Source organism: Sitophilus oryzae, unplaced genomic scaffold, assembly GCF_002938485.1.
Source record: "Sitophilus oryzae breed Bouriz unplaced genomic scaffold, Soryzae_2.0 scaffold_1372_pilon_pilon, whole genome shotgun sequence".
Lineage (NCBI taxonomy): Eukaryota > Metazoa > Arthropoda > Insecta > Coleoptera > Curculionidae > Sitophilus > Sitophilus oryzae.
In genome coordinates this window covers 1-18,414 of record NW_022146029.1, presented here as the reverse complement: position 1 = coordinate 18,414, position 18,414 = coordinate 1, and the positions used below count along the sequence as shown (strand labels likewise).

At 33.1% G+C, this 18,414-nt stretch overlaps 1 non-coding gene across 1 annotated transcript; it reads right to left on the bottom strand.

Moving 5' to 3' along the window:
- Positions 1-18,129: 18,129 nt before the first annotated feature.
- Trnag-gcc lies at positions 18,130-18,200 on the bottom strand. Its single transcript has one exon. It is a non-coding gene; the product is annotated as a tRNA-Gly (tRNA).
- Positions 18,201-18,414: the final 214 nt, after the last annotated feature.

Sequence of the window (18,414 nt, the reverse complement as noted above, 5' to 3'; positions counted from 1 at the left end):
CTGCATCCTACCTATGGTTACGTATGACTACGAATTGCACAAAGAGCCATGGAAAGAATCATGTTAGGAGTCACCATGAGGGAAAAAATACGAAACACCCAAAAAAAACTAATTGGTGTTGTTAAAAGAGTGTAAGGGTGGTCTGATGTGGCAATGGATCGGACATATGGCAAGACAGGATCCAGACCGATGGCCCCAAAAAGTCATTCTATGGAGACCTAGGGGAACAACAAGAAGTGTAGGCCGACCAAAAATTAGATGGGTCGATGTTGACGTTGATAAGCCAAAGTCAAACCTGACGAACGTTACCATTCGTTCGCATTCGAAAATAATGTTTCTCAGTTGTGGACGGGCATTCGTAGAATGTACGTCACGACGAATGGTTTCAGAGCGAACAAACGCTTTCCATCTTCTGGCGGTAAAAATGAACAAATAAAAGAAAAATGCGCGCCGCGAATGACTGGAAACGTTGCATCATGGACGTATCGGTAAAAATGCAGGAAGTTTTTCATTCAAATTTGTTCAAACGTGTCATACTACCCGGTACGAATGGCTGCAATGCGAACGAATGGCGAACCAAACCGAGACCACCTTGGTCTTGCAATCTTATTCATAATTTTGATCTGGCAAGCTCTTGTCTTGGTCTTGGTTTTGCCGCACGACTCTTGCAAGCCATTTTTAATATATACTGAAAAAATTAATTTGTGGATTTAATAACAATATTGAGGGTTATTTCTTGGCACAGATTATTGTAGGAAATTTACCATCCGTTCTTTAGATTTACAACTCGTTTGTAAAATTGCTCTATGGGTAACTTGTGTGGCATGTATGTAAATATGTTATAATATATCTTTATATTCGCTAATATTCTTTGTAAATTTATTTAAAAAATATGTATCCATAGTAGATTTACTTATTCATTGTAAATTTATCTTTTAAAATCGCCAACTTGTTGTAATACTACTATAGAGTAACAATAAAATAATACGCTTTATTATAGTGAATTTACAATTACTTTTGTAAATTAACAAAGCGTTAATAAATATTAATAAATTTAATAAAATCCGTGTTTTTTATAATTATAATATTTATTATAAAGAGATTAATAAAAAGTCACTTATGTATGTAAAATACTCATTGCATCTCTCCTTGTCTAGAAATACCTTACTGGAATTCTGCGCCTTCCCAAAATGGAAACAAAATTGCCATTAGATACAAAATAAAAACATGCGAAAAAAAGGTATCTAATCAAAACAGTAAATTTACCAACTTAGAGACTATGGATGTATAGAGTCCTCTACTCCGGTCTTCTATTAAATTTCTCCTCCGAAATACAGTCTGAAAGAATAAATAATACTTAGAGATATGTTGATAAGAAGAGACCATGGAACAATTATGTTTACAGAAAAAAATCGCTAAAATTAAAATGCAATTAATTATAATAAATGGAGATTATGTTCAAGAAACTGCTTAGATTGAAATGTTCTTCGTCTAAGTTTTCAGTCGATTACTTAATTCGCATCAGCTTCATAAGAAGTCCCGTGACGTGGCGTCATTTTTTGCCAAATATATTATGGTAAATTCACACAAGTTTTGTGAATTTGTCGAGAGCCATGCAATTTTACTACAAGGTTGTATCTCTGATTTAAATTTAATTTTTAAACTCAGAAAACTCACTGTGAAAATAATATTGTTTAGTAATAATAATTTAATATTAATAAACTGTTGTTGCAAAATTATATTTTTTAGTGAAACAGGGTGAAACTATGCAAAAATATCTTATTTTTACAAGTTTCTTATCAAAAATACTCCAATGTATCCATATTTTTTTCAGTGCTCTTTTACTGAATATTTACATAGAAAATATTTAAATAAATATTTTTTCAAGTAATCAGAAGCAAACTAAACTTTAAAGATAGAAAAAAGCTGATGAAATGTTTTATTATTCAATATAAAGTTTAGGTACCAGAATCGTCAAATGATGAAGAATGGACGCTGGACGCCTTCTTTAAATTTAAATTAAATGTCAAATGATCTAACTAGTCAAATAAAAATTCTGAAATAAATCTAGTTTTTTTAGAAAACTTTCTTCTAAATCTTGTTATAAATAATTGGAAGTAGACAATTTGGCGAAAAGGATGTAGTGTATATAGGTCTTAAACACTATTCATAAAATTAGAAATTTATTTCCTTAAATCTCCATACTTTTCAGTCAGTGTGAACGTGACTTAAAGTAGGCCGCTGGAAAACCAATAAAGAACTTTTTTCAGTTCGTCGTAAATTTACGGTTTGATAATGTAAATAAATAATAAAACGTGCCTATCCGGTCGGTGGTGCGTAACCATTCGAAAATATTAAAAATCGTCCACCAAGTCATGCCAAATATTTATGGGATCCCGCGTCGGCAAAAAAGTGGGCCTTAGCAAACAAGGCCGCTCCCATGGCGGGTTTGCTTCTAAATTATGTGTATAGTGTTCAGATGATAAATGAAAGATGTTTTGCTCGTGTTAGAATTCGCACATTTTTTAAGCACACAGACTTTTCCAATCTGTAGACTAACAACATTAGGTATTCCAAGTTGAAAAACTAAATAGATTTAGAGAAACGACATATAAACTAAGGTCTTAAATAAATGCAAATATTTTTACGGGTGCTGTACAACCACGCGAACAAGCAGGCTTCAGAAGCGGCTTCAGTACGATTCATCACATACATACAGGGTGGCGCCTCTCATACGCCGCGGAAGCTCCAAGGGGAACGGTAGTTTATATCAAAATGAAATTTGGCATCATGGAGTTATCTGAGCATTTTATAAAAATATATAGAGATTATACAGGATGTCCCCAAAAAAGTTACACATCAAGTTTGTTTTCTTCTAATGGAACACCCTAGGTGAGTTTATTAAAGCATATAACTAAAATCTAAGGATTTTGACATAATATTTCACATTTTGTAAAAATGAAGAGTAAATTTTAAATTCGATAACAGCTACCTATATTATAGTTGACCTTGTACAGCCCTAATATTTAATTACAGTAACCATTGTATGTTAAACAAAATTAAATTTTTTTTTTTTTTTTTTTTTTATACAGGGTGAGACATAATTAATATGGAACATTAGTCACTTTTAAAAAGCAAGTTACCCCTTTATTTTAAATGAAACACCAGTATATTATTCTGGATTTCGATGAGGAATTTATATATCTTCAAAATATTATTAAGGTTGCCTACCCCTCAGACTTAAAAGATTTTCTTAGATATTTTAATTTTATGATTTTGCGTCATCTTTATTATTTAGAAAAAATCTAGGGTTGCTGTGATATAGAGGTGGGAATTCCAGTTCCTTAGGAGGAACTAGTTCCTTGGTTCCTTAGTTCTAGTTCAGAGGAATAGTTCCTTGAACTAGGTCTTTAGTTCACAATAGTTCCCAACTAACATTGACATCCCTTGCTTGCTAATGCGTTTTGTTGTCAGTCAGAACTATTCACAGTATGATCTGTAAAATTTTTATAATGTACGGAGATATAACGAGACTTGTCACTGTGTATGTTTAAAACATAATAGCGAAATTGGAAGAACTTTCGTTGCACGTCATTAATGACACCATGCGTCGTCTTATGGAATTTGCTGGTGGTCGTATTATGAAGTGCAACGAAAGTTAACCCTGGCTTCCTTATAGGTAAGTTTTAGTGCAGATATAAGAAATGTATAAAAAAGAAAAAAAAAAAAAAAAATAAAAACTATATCACAAATCAATTAGAGCAAAAAATTACAGCTTACTTCAAGCTTTTTGTTTTTGTCTATAAATTCAAAATATCTACTTCGTTTATAAAATATTTCTTAATTTTAGGGACCTAAAGTGAAACATTCCCATAAAATATTTAAAACAAACTAAAATCAAAAACAGTATCCACGACAATTTTTCTGTGGTAATTACGCCGCGCCGGCTGTGGCAATAGACAATGGCGAATCCATCGTCGTCGCCTTGTATTATTCTCGGATCTGCCGACTGAATAGATTCCCGCGAACTAGTCTTTTAATAGTTCCTCTATGTCCGGATCCGATAGCATACAGCTGGCACTCCCCACGCCTGCCTAGCATCAATCGCGCTGGCTGATCCATACGTAAACTAGTCTTATTTAGTTCCTCTAGTTCCTTTTTCCTTTAGGTCCGGATCGATAACATACGGCATATTTGGCACTCCCACTCCTGCCTAGCATCGATCGCGCTGGCCCGATTCGTACGTACGTAAACTAGTCTTATTTAGTAGTGATGGGAATAATCGAATTATTTTCACCATTGAATAATTAGTAATAATTCATATTCCACAATCCAATTAATAATTCGAATTATTTAGTAGTATTATAAATTTAACTAAAAATAAATTCGTCCCAGCTAGTGCTCGTCTAGGGGCTATTTTAAACAAATCTGAACCATTGCCATACCTATATTCTGTCACTGAATAAAAAATAAAAAATATTCTTTATTCAATGTATTCTAATAACTGTGCCGAAGCCGTTTAATAAATTAAACCATAATTTAAAGTTTTAAATTTAAAGTGCCGAGTTTATGATTGTTTCAATTACTATTGAAAAAAAGCTCATATCTAAAATAAAAGCTTCTTCTTAAACGATATAAGTATGTCCTTGTTTACGTGCGGTTCGTGTTTCTTTTATTTTATCAGTTGCAATCAATAATTATTTAGATAAAAAGCCAATTTTAGTGTTCGGTAGGTGTTCGGTGAAATTTGGGTGAGATGGAAATGAACCAAATAATAGTAGTATTCTTCGTTCTGAACAAATGAAAATTTTTCACCCAAACTGATTTATTCCTTCGTGGTATAGGAAATAACAATGATTTCTGGATTTTCTATATCGGATCGTTCCTTTCTTTGTCGATTCCCTTTATAAATCAGTTTATGTGAAAATTTTCAGTTTGTTCAGAAAATCTACTATATTATACTAATTACTAATATTCGTATTCGTCCATAAGGAGTTATGTTTTATGTTCATTTGTAATTCGGTTACCACAGATATAATATAAAATACTACTAATTTTTATCTCGATTATATCGAAAAAGATAATTCGAATTAGTTAGTTTTAATTTACTATCAAATTAGTCGTATTATTTAATTCGATTTTTCCCAACACTATTATTTAGTTTAGTTCCTCTAGGTCCGGATCCGATAACGTGCGGCTGGCACTCCCCGCTCCTGCGTACCATCGGGCTACGGGCGCTAGCCGATCCGTCGCCGTCGCATATCATTCTATATCGGTCATAGTCTCGATCCCGGAATAGGTCCTGAGGAACTAGTTCTTTGAAAAACCAGGAACTAGTTCCTTTCACTCCGGAGTCGGAATAGTTCATTGGAGTTAGTTCGTACGAACTACACACCTCTACTGTGATATACTTTTATTAATTTAAGAAAAATTAAAGTTTCTAGCGTAAAATACTGTTGATGGTGATGAAAAGATGCACGTTTAAAACATATTTTAATTATGTGACAAAAAAATTAGCTAGATGAAATCAAATGCTCAAAATGCTTCCTTTATTGTTAACTGCATTAAATAATTTTCTTTTCAAAAGGATCTTAAGGCATAGGTATTTGGCATATGGTATTTGGCATATGGTCTACCTCCAACAGCTACAATTTCTCTCATGTTGTCCACAATAGCTAATCGAGTTTTGTAAACACTGTCTTTAACATATCTCCATAAAAAACCAGACTAGATAATCAGAGACATTTAAGTATTCTATTAATTGGTGAATACACCATTCACCAACTACTAGAATCATATTAATTCTCTTTGATGTAGGATAAGTTTGCATTTTCAGCAAATTTCTGAGAATTTTTTGTTTTAACTGACGTGATAACTAGTTGTTAAAGTTGGTCTAATAAGATAACTATGTTGAAATATGCAGCCACCTAGATTGAAAATAGACGGAGAATAAATATCTCAATCAACTAAGATTTAGTGATGGCAGAGTCCGCTGATTGCCAATAGCCCTGAAAATTACAAGCACAAATTAACGAACTAAATACAGCCAGCAATAAAATTAGGATTCAAAATGAACTTAGCAAAAACTAAAGTATTAATACAACGAACTAGTGAACAGAAAAATACATTCTAATAAATAATACAGCACTGGAAATGGTGAAGAATGCATATATTTGGGACAAATAATACACAGCTCAAGTTTCTATTACCAGAAACCAACAGACGAATTAAGTTGGCATGGAGTACTTATGGAAGAAACTGACTCATATTTAAATCTAGAATGCCGCTTTATCTAAACAAGAAAACATTCGATTAATGTGTACTACCAGTGATGACCATATATGAGAAACCTGGACCCATAAAACGGACAGCATAAAGGAAATTGCAGGTCACACAACACTCAATGGAAGAAATATGCTGGTAATAACCAAGAGAGACTTAAAAGAATAGAGTGGATACGACAAAATACCCAGGTAATAGATGTCATCCACAGAGTCAAATCCTCAAGTGGCAATGGGCAGATGCCTGGTAAGGAGGACGGACAACAGATGAACCACAAAAATTACAGCATGGTGCCACACGAGAAATTAAGAGACCTAGAAGAAGACCGAGCATGAGATTGGGACCATATATTAGGAAATTAGCAGGGATCACTTGGGCCCGCATAGTCAAATAGGGCAACAATGGGCTCACACTACAAAGAGAGTTGTCTAATATGTAATAAGCTAAAAATGATATGCAAGAACAAACAATTGAAATACTGATAATGTTATCTTAATTCATAATATTTTTACATTTATTGCTATTAAGAAAGTATGAGAAATAGTATGAAAGTTTCTTAAATAACGGACTTCATCGATACTACGAAATGCACAAAAGAAATGTTTAATTTTACGGGACATTTAGTTGAAAGGAAGTGAGCTTATTTTAAATTTACTATAATTCTTACTGTTATACTGGGCTTACTCATCGTCACCTCTCTCATTCAAATTGTCTTTTACGTTGTGTGGTCCCTACACCATTACCCAATTCCAAGATTCACACCTATTTAAAAGACCCGCCACCGGATTTAAACTTCTTCCACCGCTGTGCCATTAGGGTCAAATCTCCGACATTCCTGAATGAACGGAAAGCGGGCAGGTGTTAGTGGCACCCAAACAGGGCACAAAGGGCTCGTTTTGTCGGCAGGGGTTCGGTAAAGACGTGCCCCGACGAGTAAATTCATTGTAAGGGCCGCATTCCACATTTACTATTTTTCTATAGAATCGACAGTTGAGGAGGACAATGGACGCGACATCGAGAATGAAACTGCTGGCGCCGGACTGTCCAGCTCTTTGTGTCGCAGAAGTGTGGACCTTTTGTGGCGAACGACGGTACACCTGTGTGAACTCTGCTTTGCACATTGTAAAAGGTTAATCAGTATTTTTCTAAACGAGGTAGTGTCAATTGGAGATTCATCTTATAAAGGCCGAAGGAAACGGAAAAGTATAGCATTTACTCATCTTATATTTCTTCAGAGAAAAACAACTGTCAGTTTCAGGTATCAGAAGGTAGTAACCACAATATTAAATTGTTAATTGGAAGAAAGATTATAATTATTATTAGGTGTATATAATATATATTCTATACAGGGTGTTCCCAGAAATAAGTGGAAAAAATATTTAATTTTTATTTAATTATTCTATTAGTACCTAGGTTTGTGTGAGCAGAAAAAAAAAAATTTTGAAAATTCGAAATTTTTGAAATTTTTTTGGATTTTTTTTTATTTTTAAGTTAATAAACTATATCTCTTGTAATATGGCAACATAGTATTTAGATCAAATTTTATTTAAGAAGAAAATCCAAAAAAGATTCAGTGGACAAATTTAAGCAAAAAAAAAAAAAAATCATTTTTTCTGGAAATTTTCTAAAAGTAAAATATTGAAAAAAAAGCGGATAAAGAGAAAATATGTTCTTTTATCGAGGATCTACCAACTCCTTAAAAATATTTGCACTATTTTCTCGGGACACCCATATAAAAAGGTTTCCCGGGCGGAAAAAATGTTATCCCAATTCGTTTTTCCATGGCCATACAGGACCAGGTGATATCACAGGTGATATGCTCGAGAAACTACCTCAAATATAGCATAACTATATATTATATCATATATAGCTGGGTAATAGCTGTCCCAAACTCTAAAAACCTACAGGACACAATAAACACCAAAATTGCGAAGTACACAGAGACCTAGCCGACGAAATTAAAGAATAATGGAAACAAAACAAGTCCATTGAATCTCCATTATAGTGTTCTCAAGTACTGTATTGTACCCATATTCCTGAAGAAATATCTTGAACATCTAGGCCTCCCCACGAACATAATTTACGATATGCAGAAATCCGTTATACTGAACACTTGTCGTATTGTCCGGGAATTTCTAAACCATACGTAGTCCATATTGACATCACAGAATAGATATCAACTGATATCTATTCTTGTGTTGACATCTTGCCTAGGCCGATGGCATTAAATCCACCGCATAAAATCAACGAGAGAAAAATTAAATAATAAAAGCTACTAGCTTTTTAAGCAAGTTCGAGGCTTAGATGTTTGATAATGTACGTCGCTTCAGTGAGACGATGGAAGATTTATGGATGAAAATTGAGGAAAAATTGACGGGGTATCTCACGTCAATCAAAAACAAGTTGGAAACTGTGTACCATTATTTAACAATTATTTGGGCAGCAGAATTTAAAGATTTCCTTGAATGTTTGAAGAGTTCTTGATAACGATCTGTAAGAGTGTGTGTGCAACTAAACATTGAGTAAGTTAAATACATAAAGAATACCCGGTGCGTCTCAAGAGTGACTCACCCCTATAATTTTTTATTTTTCAGACTAAAAAAAGAAGTTTTGCTATGTTAGTATATGACATAATCTAGAATCGATTGACATATTCAACTTCTTTTCTCGACCATTTCCTGGTTTCACCGGAAATAACAAAAACTTGATTTTAAAGGCAACCGGTCGCGTATTTTTTTACTTTATTCGATAGAAAATGACACTCCGAATCATAATTTAACATATCATATGTCACTTTTCACACTTTTGTTTAAAACAAAAGTACTTAAACAATTACAAGGCATTTTTAAAACAGATCAAGTTTTAATATTTTAAAAAAAAAACTATTTTGAAATTAAACATAATAGAACTTTCGTAATAATGTTCTCCTAAATATTAACATAAATATCTCTATATCTAAGTTATGTTGGCGACACATTTTATTTCCTTTAAATAACGATAAATGCATCTTATACATCGACAACAAGGGAAATTTTTAAGTCGAACATCATTATTACAAAAAAATGATGAATGTTTGTTAGCTAATGGGTTACTTAAGTATACAGGCATGCCTTTATACAGGGTGAGTCAAAAAAAATCAGCACGATGTAAAATATTAGTTGTATTTTTATATCTATTTAAAAAATTAAAATATAAATATTGTATGATTGGAGAGTCAAACCTAAATTAGGTACTTTTTGACTCACCCCGCCTCATCCCTTAGGGTGTAGATTGAACATTGTATATTGGGAGGAAGTTAATTACCGCGACCCTATAGATCTATTAGCCCCCCCCCCCCTTTCTTGAGTTATAACTCATCATACAGTCTCAGGACTTGAACGAAAGCCAGTATCTACAGACGGTTTAACTTCTTTATTTACTATACTCCTTATATCTCCTGGTTAGCTTCTCCAATATCACGTATCCAGTCGTAGCGTTACCAAAGGAACTGCGCCAATCGACAATGTTCTGCGTATTTTTCCATTTTCCCCAGAAAATCTACATTCACCGTTGTTTCTTAGCTTCCAATCTACCGAGGTGTTCACCACAGCGTCTGTTTAAAACCTCCGGTACAAATCCGAAGATTATGTTCTTATCTTACAATCTAGGGCAAATATTTGGATTTCTCGGTCGTAGTCCGTCTTGCTTGTTGGGCAGAAATTTTCTCTAGTGTTTTAGACCTGTGGAAGATCTCCATCTCCAGGTTTACGGTGGAAGCCTTCTAGTTCTTTGAGGTTTCTGGCGTGTGAGGTCTTTTGTTCCATTTTGGGAAGGAAATGTTCTGCCCAGTTACGGACATACCGCGCTCCGCTTTTTTAGCTAGATAGTTTGCTTTTTCATCTCTTCTATTCCCTATTATGGTGGGCTGGAAGCCCTTGAGCACCATATACCTTACGAGTCAGTAGTAACCCCAACGTTTAGTATTTATAATACGAACCTACCTCGGAACCTACTTAATATGGCATATCATTGAAAAGTTCTTACAACATCGGTATTGACACACGTTATACTTCACAATAAATCTATCTATAATAATCAGTTGGTATTTCGCATCTTATTATGCATGGTTCCTATTTTATTAAAAGGTAAGAGAAAAATCAGTCTTACGCTGGCATTGTCGGTACCGTCATTGTTATTACAGTTATTATTCCCGATTGTTAGTTTTGAATTGGCACCCTATATACCTATAGTAATGTATACTCAATAAATAGTCTATAGCAACAGTTGTAGCAGACGCGAACAAGTAAGCATAAGCACGTTGAAATCGGCCTTATCTAGGCGCCACAATCACCCAGATTACGATTTGGTCTAGAAAAATTCGTTAAGTAAATAAACAAAGATACGAAATTATTATAAGTGAATTGCATAACTTGAAAGGTAATAAATTATAATCGGGCAAGAATGTTAGGTTTAAAACAATAGAAAACTGTTACAGATCATCCGTTAATATTAGCTCAACATATTGGCATTGAGATGTTAAGTTTTCTTTAATATTTATAACTTACCAAAACTAAACTGCCTTTGTTTTAATTAGTTTCTAGTTGTTATATTTATACTCTAAATTAAGTTTTATGTGTAGGTATGTGTTTTTTATAGTAGTAAAAATACGTTTATGAGTATTTTTTTATACAAAATACTGTAGTTATTGTTTCCGTCTTTTAATTTTTAACCAATCAAGAAAATCCTAAATGTTTATGATGCTATTAATGGCCGATGGAAGCACTTGGGAATTTTTTTTAATGTAGATTATAGATCAGATCAGATAGAGCTATTTATCGTTTAGAACCCAATTTTATATCTTAAATATTAAGGTAAACTTAAACCTAAAGATTAATACTCACTTTAAACTGGATTTTTTTTCGTTTAATATAACTTAAAATTATTTATAGTACTTGTACTAATACTGTGAAGATCAATGAGAGTATCATATAAAAATATTTTCTTCCAAATCGACCTCCTATCTTCTATGTCTAGGACTTATCTTTTGCACATTGTATATCTTTTCTGTCTGCAGAACACAAAAATAGAACAGATTGGAGGCATACTATCTAGAATTGTACAGTTATGAAGTAAATAAGCAAATGTGAAATTTTAATAGGGATGAACACCGAATAATATAATTGAACTGGTAAAAACATATTAGAGTCTTGATAAAAAAATTGAGTGTGCACTATGTGCGCATATTTGAAGTGAAACTTCTTACTAAAAAAAATTGAAGGATTTGAAAAAGACATATTTGAAAAAGTGTAGTTTGAAATGTTGTTTGAAAAAGTAATAAATTAAAAATAAATAAAAAATTTGCTTTGATTTTAATACAAAATTTGTATTAAAATGACAGTATGTCCGTTTCTGTGGACTCCATTAGAGTACCTCTATCCACGTGCCGAGTTTGGTTCCAATCGACCCATAATTAAGATATATCCTGATGATTTCGTCCATTTAGAAGCATCCTGTAGCCCGTCCCCAATTATGCCGAAATCAATCCCAATTTTTCGAATCCCTAGTCCCACCATGATGAAGAGAGAAACGAAACATCGTATCCAACTTTGCAGGGTATAGGACCGTGCGTACCGTCGCTCACATAGCCTACCCACCAAATTTGGTCGCGATCAGACGACATCAATTTTTGACGTTTCTTACGTCAAAGCTAACTGTCACAGTAACATGTGTCATGTGTCGTACACGGTCAAGTTGGCCTTAAAAAAAATCACTTATATCGGAGGATCTTTCTAAGCCGTGCCCATATAATACAACACAATCCTATAGATATCTTGAGGATATCCACCAAGGATATAGTAAATATCTTAGAGATATCCAAATACCAGAGGAGGATATTTATAGGATATCCAAATGGGACAAAAAAAGTCATCTTCAAGACATCCCTAGGCAAGCCTTTTACGATTATTTGAGATATTTATAGGATAATATAGGGATGATGTTGGGAGCATTATAGAATATTTTTAGGGCATTATAATAGGACTGTTATTTGACAATACTTAGTGCATTCTTAGTTTGTAGTAAAAAAGTCCTTTATGGAATCTAGCAGCAACAGTTTACATCAAAGTTGGCACACAGGGGACACAGGTATAATTTCTAACACCACAAATACAAATTCCAACTCACCATTCACATCGAACACAAAAATCGGATTTCTGTTCGAATAGATCAAACACGAAAATGGGTTCAGGAATAAAGAATAAGCGCTTTTCGACAAATTTTCACGTATAATTTTGTTACAATTTTTTCATTGCGAGACCCTGAGTCGTTTTTCGACATTAGTTGAGGTTAGGATAGAATTTCTGCTGCTATAACAAGGCTAGAAGTATGAGTATAAAAAAACTAAGTCAAACTCAACCAGTTTTGTTCGTTTCAGTCATTTTTAAGCCCATTTAACATCGATAAACAACAGAATTCACCATTCACCTCGAATTTCACTAAATCAAAACGCTAAATATTACACAATGCAAAATGCAAATACAAACAACAAACAATTGTCAAGATGGATTGTGGGAAATAATTTGCGCGGGCGTTTTAAATTCTGTGTATTACTGTGAGTGGCCAAGCTCATAAATATCCAGATTATCCAGAAGAGGGATTATCCACAGGATCTTGTTGTCTTGACATAATATATATGTATTTGTATGGTTTATTGCATTTTATGTAATATAAAAAGTAGTAAATTATTTATTTTTTCCTAAATATCTAGACAATATTGTTAAGATATTTTATTATCATGAGCATAATTGGATATCTCAGCTGGATGTACATAAGATATACGACAGAGATATCCATAGGTTATTCTATTCTAAGACATCTACAGGATTTCAGGATGCCTAGAGGATATCCTATAGATGTTTTTTATAGGATGATCTTGTAGTGGGATATTTCGACATGCTATGAATATCCTGCGGATATTGTGTGTTAAGGTGCGTATTCATTATCCGCACGAACGAACGAACGAATGTTCGCTAGTGGTATGGACGGGGACCGCACGATAGGACCGCACGAGAAGACCGGAGGCATTTGTTGGCGAACGCCTTTGATGTACCGGCTCGAAACGGATGGTCGAGCGAACGAACGAACGAACGGCCGCATGCGTTCGGTCCCCGTCCAAATATACCGCACTTTCATTCGTTCGTTCGTTCGTTCGTTCGGATAATGAATACGCACCTTTATATAGGTGGGCTGTCCTTACCACTTTTCCCGTCGCCTGTCGCGTCGCGTGTCGTGTCACAGCCTTGAAATGTCAATCGCAGCGTACGTAAAGAAGTTTCACTTTAAAAAACGATGGTTTCTGTAGAAAGCTGGATAAAATAAGTAACACACCCCTATAGAATATTATTACACATTCAATTACTTTTTATTTTTAACAGATGATTATTATACAGAGTGAGTCTTAAATGCACACATTTTATGGATAGTGTATTTCAAACCAAGAAGAAAAAAAATTAAAATTTTGTATTTTTCAAAAAAAAAATATTTTCTTTAATTTTCAGTTAAAAAATACAGGGTGTCCCAAAAATAAGTGCAAGTGTTTTAAGGGTTGGTAGATCTCGATAAAAGAAACATATTTTCTCTTTATCGTTTTTCAAATAAGTTCAAAATAACGGAGTTATTTTACTTTGAAAATTTTTCCAAAAAAAATGATTTTTTGCTAAAATTTTGAGAACCACTGGATCTTTTCTGGATTTTCTTTCTTGTAAATTTAATCTACTACCTATGTTGCTATATTATCAAAAATTTTTTTTTAATAAAAACTAAAGAATTTTCCAGAAAAAATTTTGAAATATTCCGAATTTCCAAAAAAAATTTTCGCGAAAAAAACCTCATAGGCGTGTTTCTGGGGTTGAACTATACTACCAGTTAAAATACTTGCACTTATTTCTGAGACACCCTGTATAATAATAGCAACATAAGCAGTAAATGAAATTTATATGAAAGAAAACACAGAAAAAACCCAGTGGTTCTCGAAATTTAAGCAAAAAAGCATTTTTTTTTTCTGTAACTTAGAAAACGCTTTTAGACGGTTAACTGTATGACGTAAATCTTCGCTTTTAATTTTTACAATTAAATACTGTTGACTGTGACAAAAACTCCAGAATTTTTTTCAATAAAATAATGTTATTTTAATTATTGTAAAATGAGCATTATTAATAGCCAAATCATCAAAAACATTAGTAAGAGAATTTAATGAGGAATTTCTATTATTTCTAGTAAAATAATAATTTCCCCTTAAAACATTTAACTGTATACCGCTGAGAACAAATTAAATGTCATTAAATGTCAATAAACGCGATACTGTTACACTACATTATACAATCAAACTCTTAAATCTAATCAAGCGGTAATATATTGCTACTGAATGTCGGTTGCAAAATTAATGGAATTTCCATGTACGTTAACGTAACGTCACCCCTTTTAAAATGTCGTTGTTTCAATTCGACAATCGATTCAGTTTATTTTATTATGTATTAATTGAACGAAATTTAGTTTAGAACTAATCATGCATTCTCTGAATTAGATGCATTTTTAATTAAGCATAATAATAGCGTATAAAGTTAATAAGATGATAGTTTAGAAATTTAGAACAAGTAAGCTGCGAAGTCCGGGCAAAATCCCTACAGTTCATACCAAATAAACTTTTAGTCACGTGATTAAGCTTGGACGGCACAGCATTGCCCACTTTTATATATTTTCTTTTTAATCAAACTATTTTTGAAAACAAAAATAAATTAATTATAAATATATAAACAGTTATCAACAAACTCACCTTCTTAACAGCACTTAAGGGACATAAAGGGCCATTGCTACCGCTTCCCCGTTCAAAATCTATACTAACATATAAAATCCTTAAGTGACTGACTCACTGGATTAATCACGATCATGCTCAAAACCACTCAACGTAAGAAGCCTCAATTTTGGCATACAGTTAGATCGAACCTCTACACCCTAAAATCAGGGTGTAGAGGTTCGATAAGAAGGGATTTTTCGAAATTCCAGTTCCAAGGGGGTGAAACCAGGGGGGTGACAGTGAAATAGGAAAATTGGAAACAGTCATTAGTGTCATTCCTGTCATTCTCCTGACGACAAGTATGGCCGCCTAGACAAGGACAGCAATGTTTCTGTCTAACTATTGTCTAACTTCACAGTTTAGAATTGACAGATTTCAGTTTCAGAGACAACTTCAGATTTGTTCTAGAACAAATTAGAAACTATTCGACGCCATTTTAATTCATTCCGTTTAGTTTCGTTTTGGAAGTTCAATTTAATATTTCGGGTGAAATTTATAAATATAAAGGTAATAAAGTATATAAAATATATATTACATGAAGAATCCTGGAGAAAATGACGTTTCTGCAGTAGTAGATATGTCCTATGTATATAAAAAATAGGCAGTAAATAAACACTGTTTTTACATTTTTAGATGCAAGAAAATGGTGTTATAATCTCTTTGATCGGCGATTTTTTTGAAAATGGAAACAATTTACAGCAAGGTAAGATCATTTTTAACTATAGCCAATATTAGTTATCTCCAGTATGTGCGATTTATTGTCAGTAATGCAATAAATCGGACTGATAATCTGATGATGTTATCCGACTAAAAGTCTCTTTTTGTTTCTTTTTGATTTATAAGCCAGGTCTCTTTGTATATTTATATTTTATACCTATTGATATTTTTATATTGTTAGTTTTAGTATAAAAAAATTGTTTTTCTGTTTTCAGGTTTTGTATAAGGCTCCCGTTTTCATGTTCCTGCCCCAGTTTTCTGTCCCTGATGGCTGTGAATACGTATATTTATTTACAAATTACTGTAAGTCATGCTTATACCTTACTAATTTACGTTAAAATTCCATATAATTATGTAATCGCTGTAGAAATCATTCAATTCTTTATTTTTTATATTTATTTAGTCACGTTGTCTCATATTTCAAATAAATATGTTTGAATAAAATTTTGTTTTGTTTTATTTATGATAAGAAAGAGTACAAAATATATTTAAACTAAAAGAGAGCCCGCCATTGAATAACCGGAAACGGAAATAAAAATGAAGCCATCATGTCAACCTGTCAATTGGAAAATTAGTTCTCCAGACGACAACGAAGGCTTTCGGTGGCGTATCGTGTTTCCACGATTTAACACAGAGTTGACACTTCTTTTTAGTTAATTATTTTATGGGTGAAACCACCCCTCAAATATTACAATATTTTTTATTTAAAAAACGGTTAAGTTTCCGAAAAAACTCTTAAACACATATATTTTATTTTGTTTTTTTACATATTTTAAGATTTTTTAAAAATGTATACAGGGTGTTTCGAAAAATCTGGTCATTGATTAATCACGATCCTGTTTAAAAGCGCTTGATGTAAAAAAAGCTGATTTTTGGAAAACGGATTGACTTTTAAGGTGTAGAGGTTCGATAAGAAGGGATTTTTCATAACTCGAATTCTAAGGGGGTAAAAACCAAACCATCTCTCAAATATTAGAATATTTTTATTTAAAAACCGGTGAGTTTTTCGGTAAAACTCTTCACGTATATTTTATTTTGTTTGGTTTGGAAAAAGAAAACACTTAAACACGTATATTTTATTTTGTTGTTTTACATATTTTAAGATTTTTTTTAAAATGTATACAGGGTGCGTCATAAAATATGACCATTGAGTAATCACGATTCTGCTTAAACTGCTTTGACGTTTAAAGCTGATTTTTGGCAAACGGACTGACTGTGGGGTGTAGAGGTTCGATAAGGAGGGGTTTCGATTATTTTTTTTTCTCATGCTGACATAAATGTGAGAAAATTTTATCCAGTTTGTAAGTTAATGGAAATTCTTGCTTTGCTTTATCTTTACCATTACAAATGATTAATTCGACGCGAACGAAGTCGCGGGTACACGCTAATATTCTAATAAACTTGCGATGGAATTTTTACAGCTATTAAGCTATCTTGTGCGCTGCGCATTAAAGAATGTTCTAAAAAGAACAATGTTCGACTGCAAGATCTGCTAGTAAACATTTCCAACCTTAAAGTATCACAACCATCACAACACTATTTATTTAAACCAAAAACTCGTAATACAAAACTGAAGTGTCAAAACGAATGACAATGTCAGGAAATAAATAAATATGCGGCAACTAGACATTTTTTACAACAGCGCTACCACCTGAATCTCCAGCGCAAAATTTAAATGTCCATGGTTGGAAACAATGAATTTAAAAATCGCGCGCTCCAATACTTAAGTAAAAAATTAATTGATATGAAATATACGTTTGTCTAACGAGAGAATACCTGACTGATAGTTTGAGTCTGTCATTATGATTCACAGATATATTATTTGTCAATTTTTGGATGTCGTCTGGTGATATTCTTCCCTGACTCGCTGGACAGGCGACAGACATTAATTTAAAGAGGAAATTATAGGCACTGGAAAAAAGTGTTAATTTGTATTGCATATATACGTTATAAATGACATCACAATTGAATCATCCTTTTTTAGTAGAAGAGAAAACTTTGAGCATTTTGTTAGTCATTACACTGTTTCGTTTTGGCATTATTAAATGTTTAATTATTAAAAACTCGGACATATATTTGTGTAAATCCGAACAATTCTCTCTAGTTTAAAATTACTCTTCGTGACATCGCTAATGCAATACTATATCGATATTGTTTGTGTTTCAGTAGCGAATTAAAAAAAGCAGAATTGTTCTAGATGTCTGCTGTTATCTGTGATATCTGGTATTTATGTAATTGTAGCAAAATCACACATATTTTTCAAAATTGATCATAAATGATAAAAATTGTAAAAAAAAACTTGCATCGGCCGGGAATCGAACCCGGGCCGCCCGCGTGGCAGGCGAGCATTCTACCACTGAACCACCGATGCGTGATATCAAAGAATATCTTAATACTCTAGAAGTCTCGTCTGGCATCAAAATCTGACCTGTCGATGGGGCCTCGCTTTGGCGAGCGAGGCCCCAACTTCGTGGAGCCTCGCTATTTTGCTCGGAATTGAACGAACAGACGCGCGGCGTTGCCTTGTTTTGTGTGTACTTTCTTGAATAGTTTTAAATTATAGTTTTAAATTTTATCTATTGCTA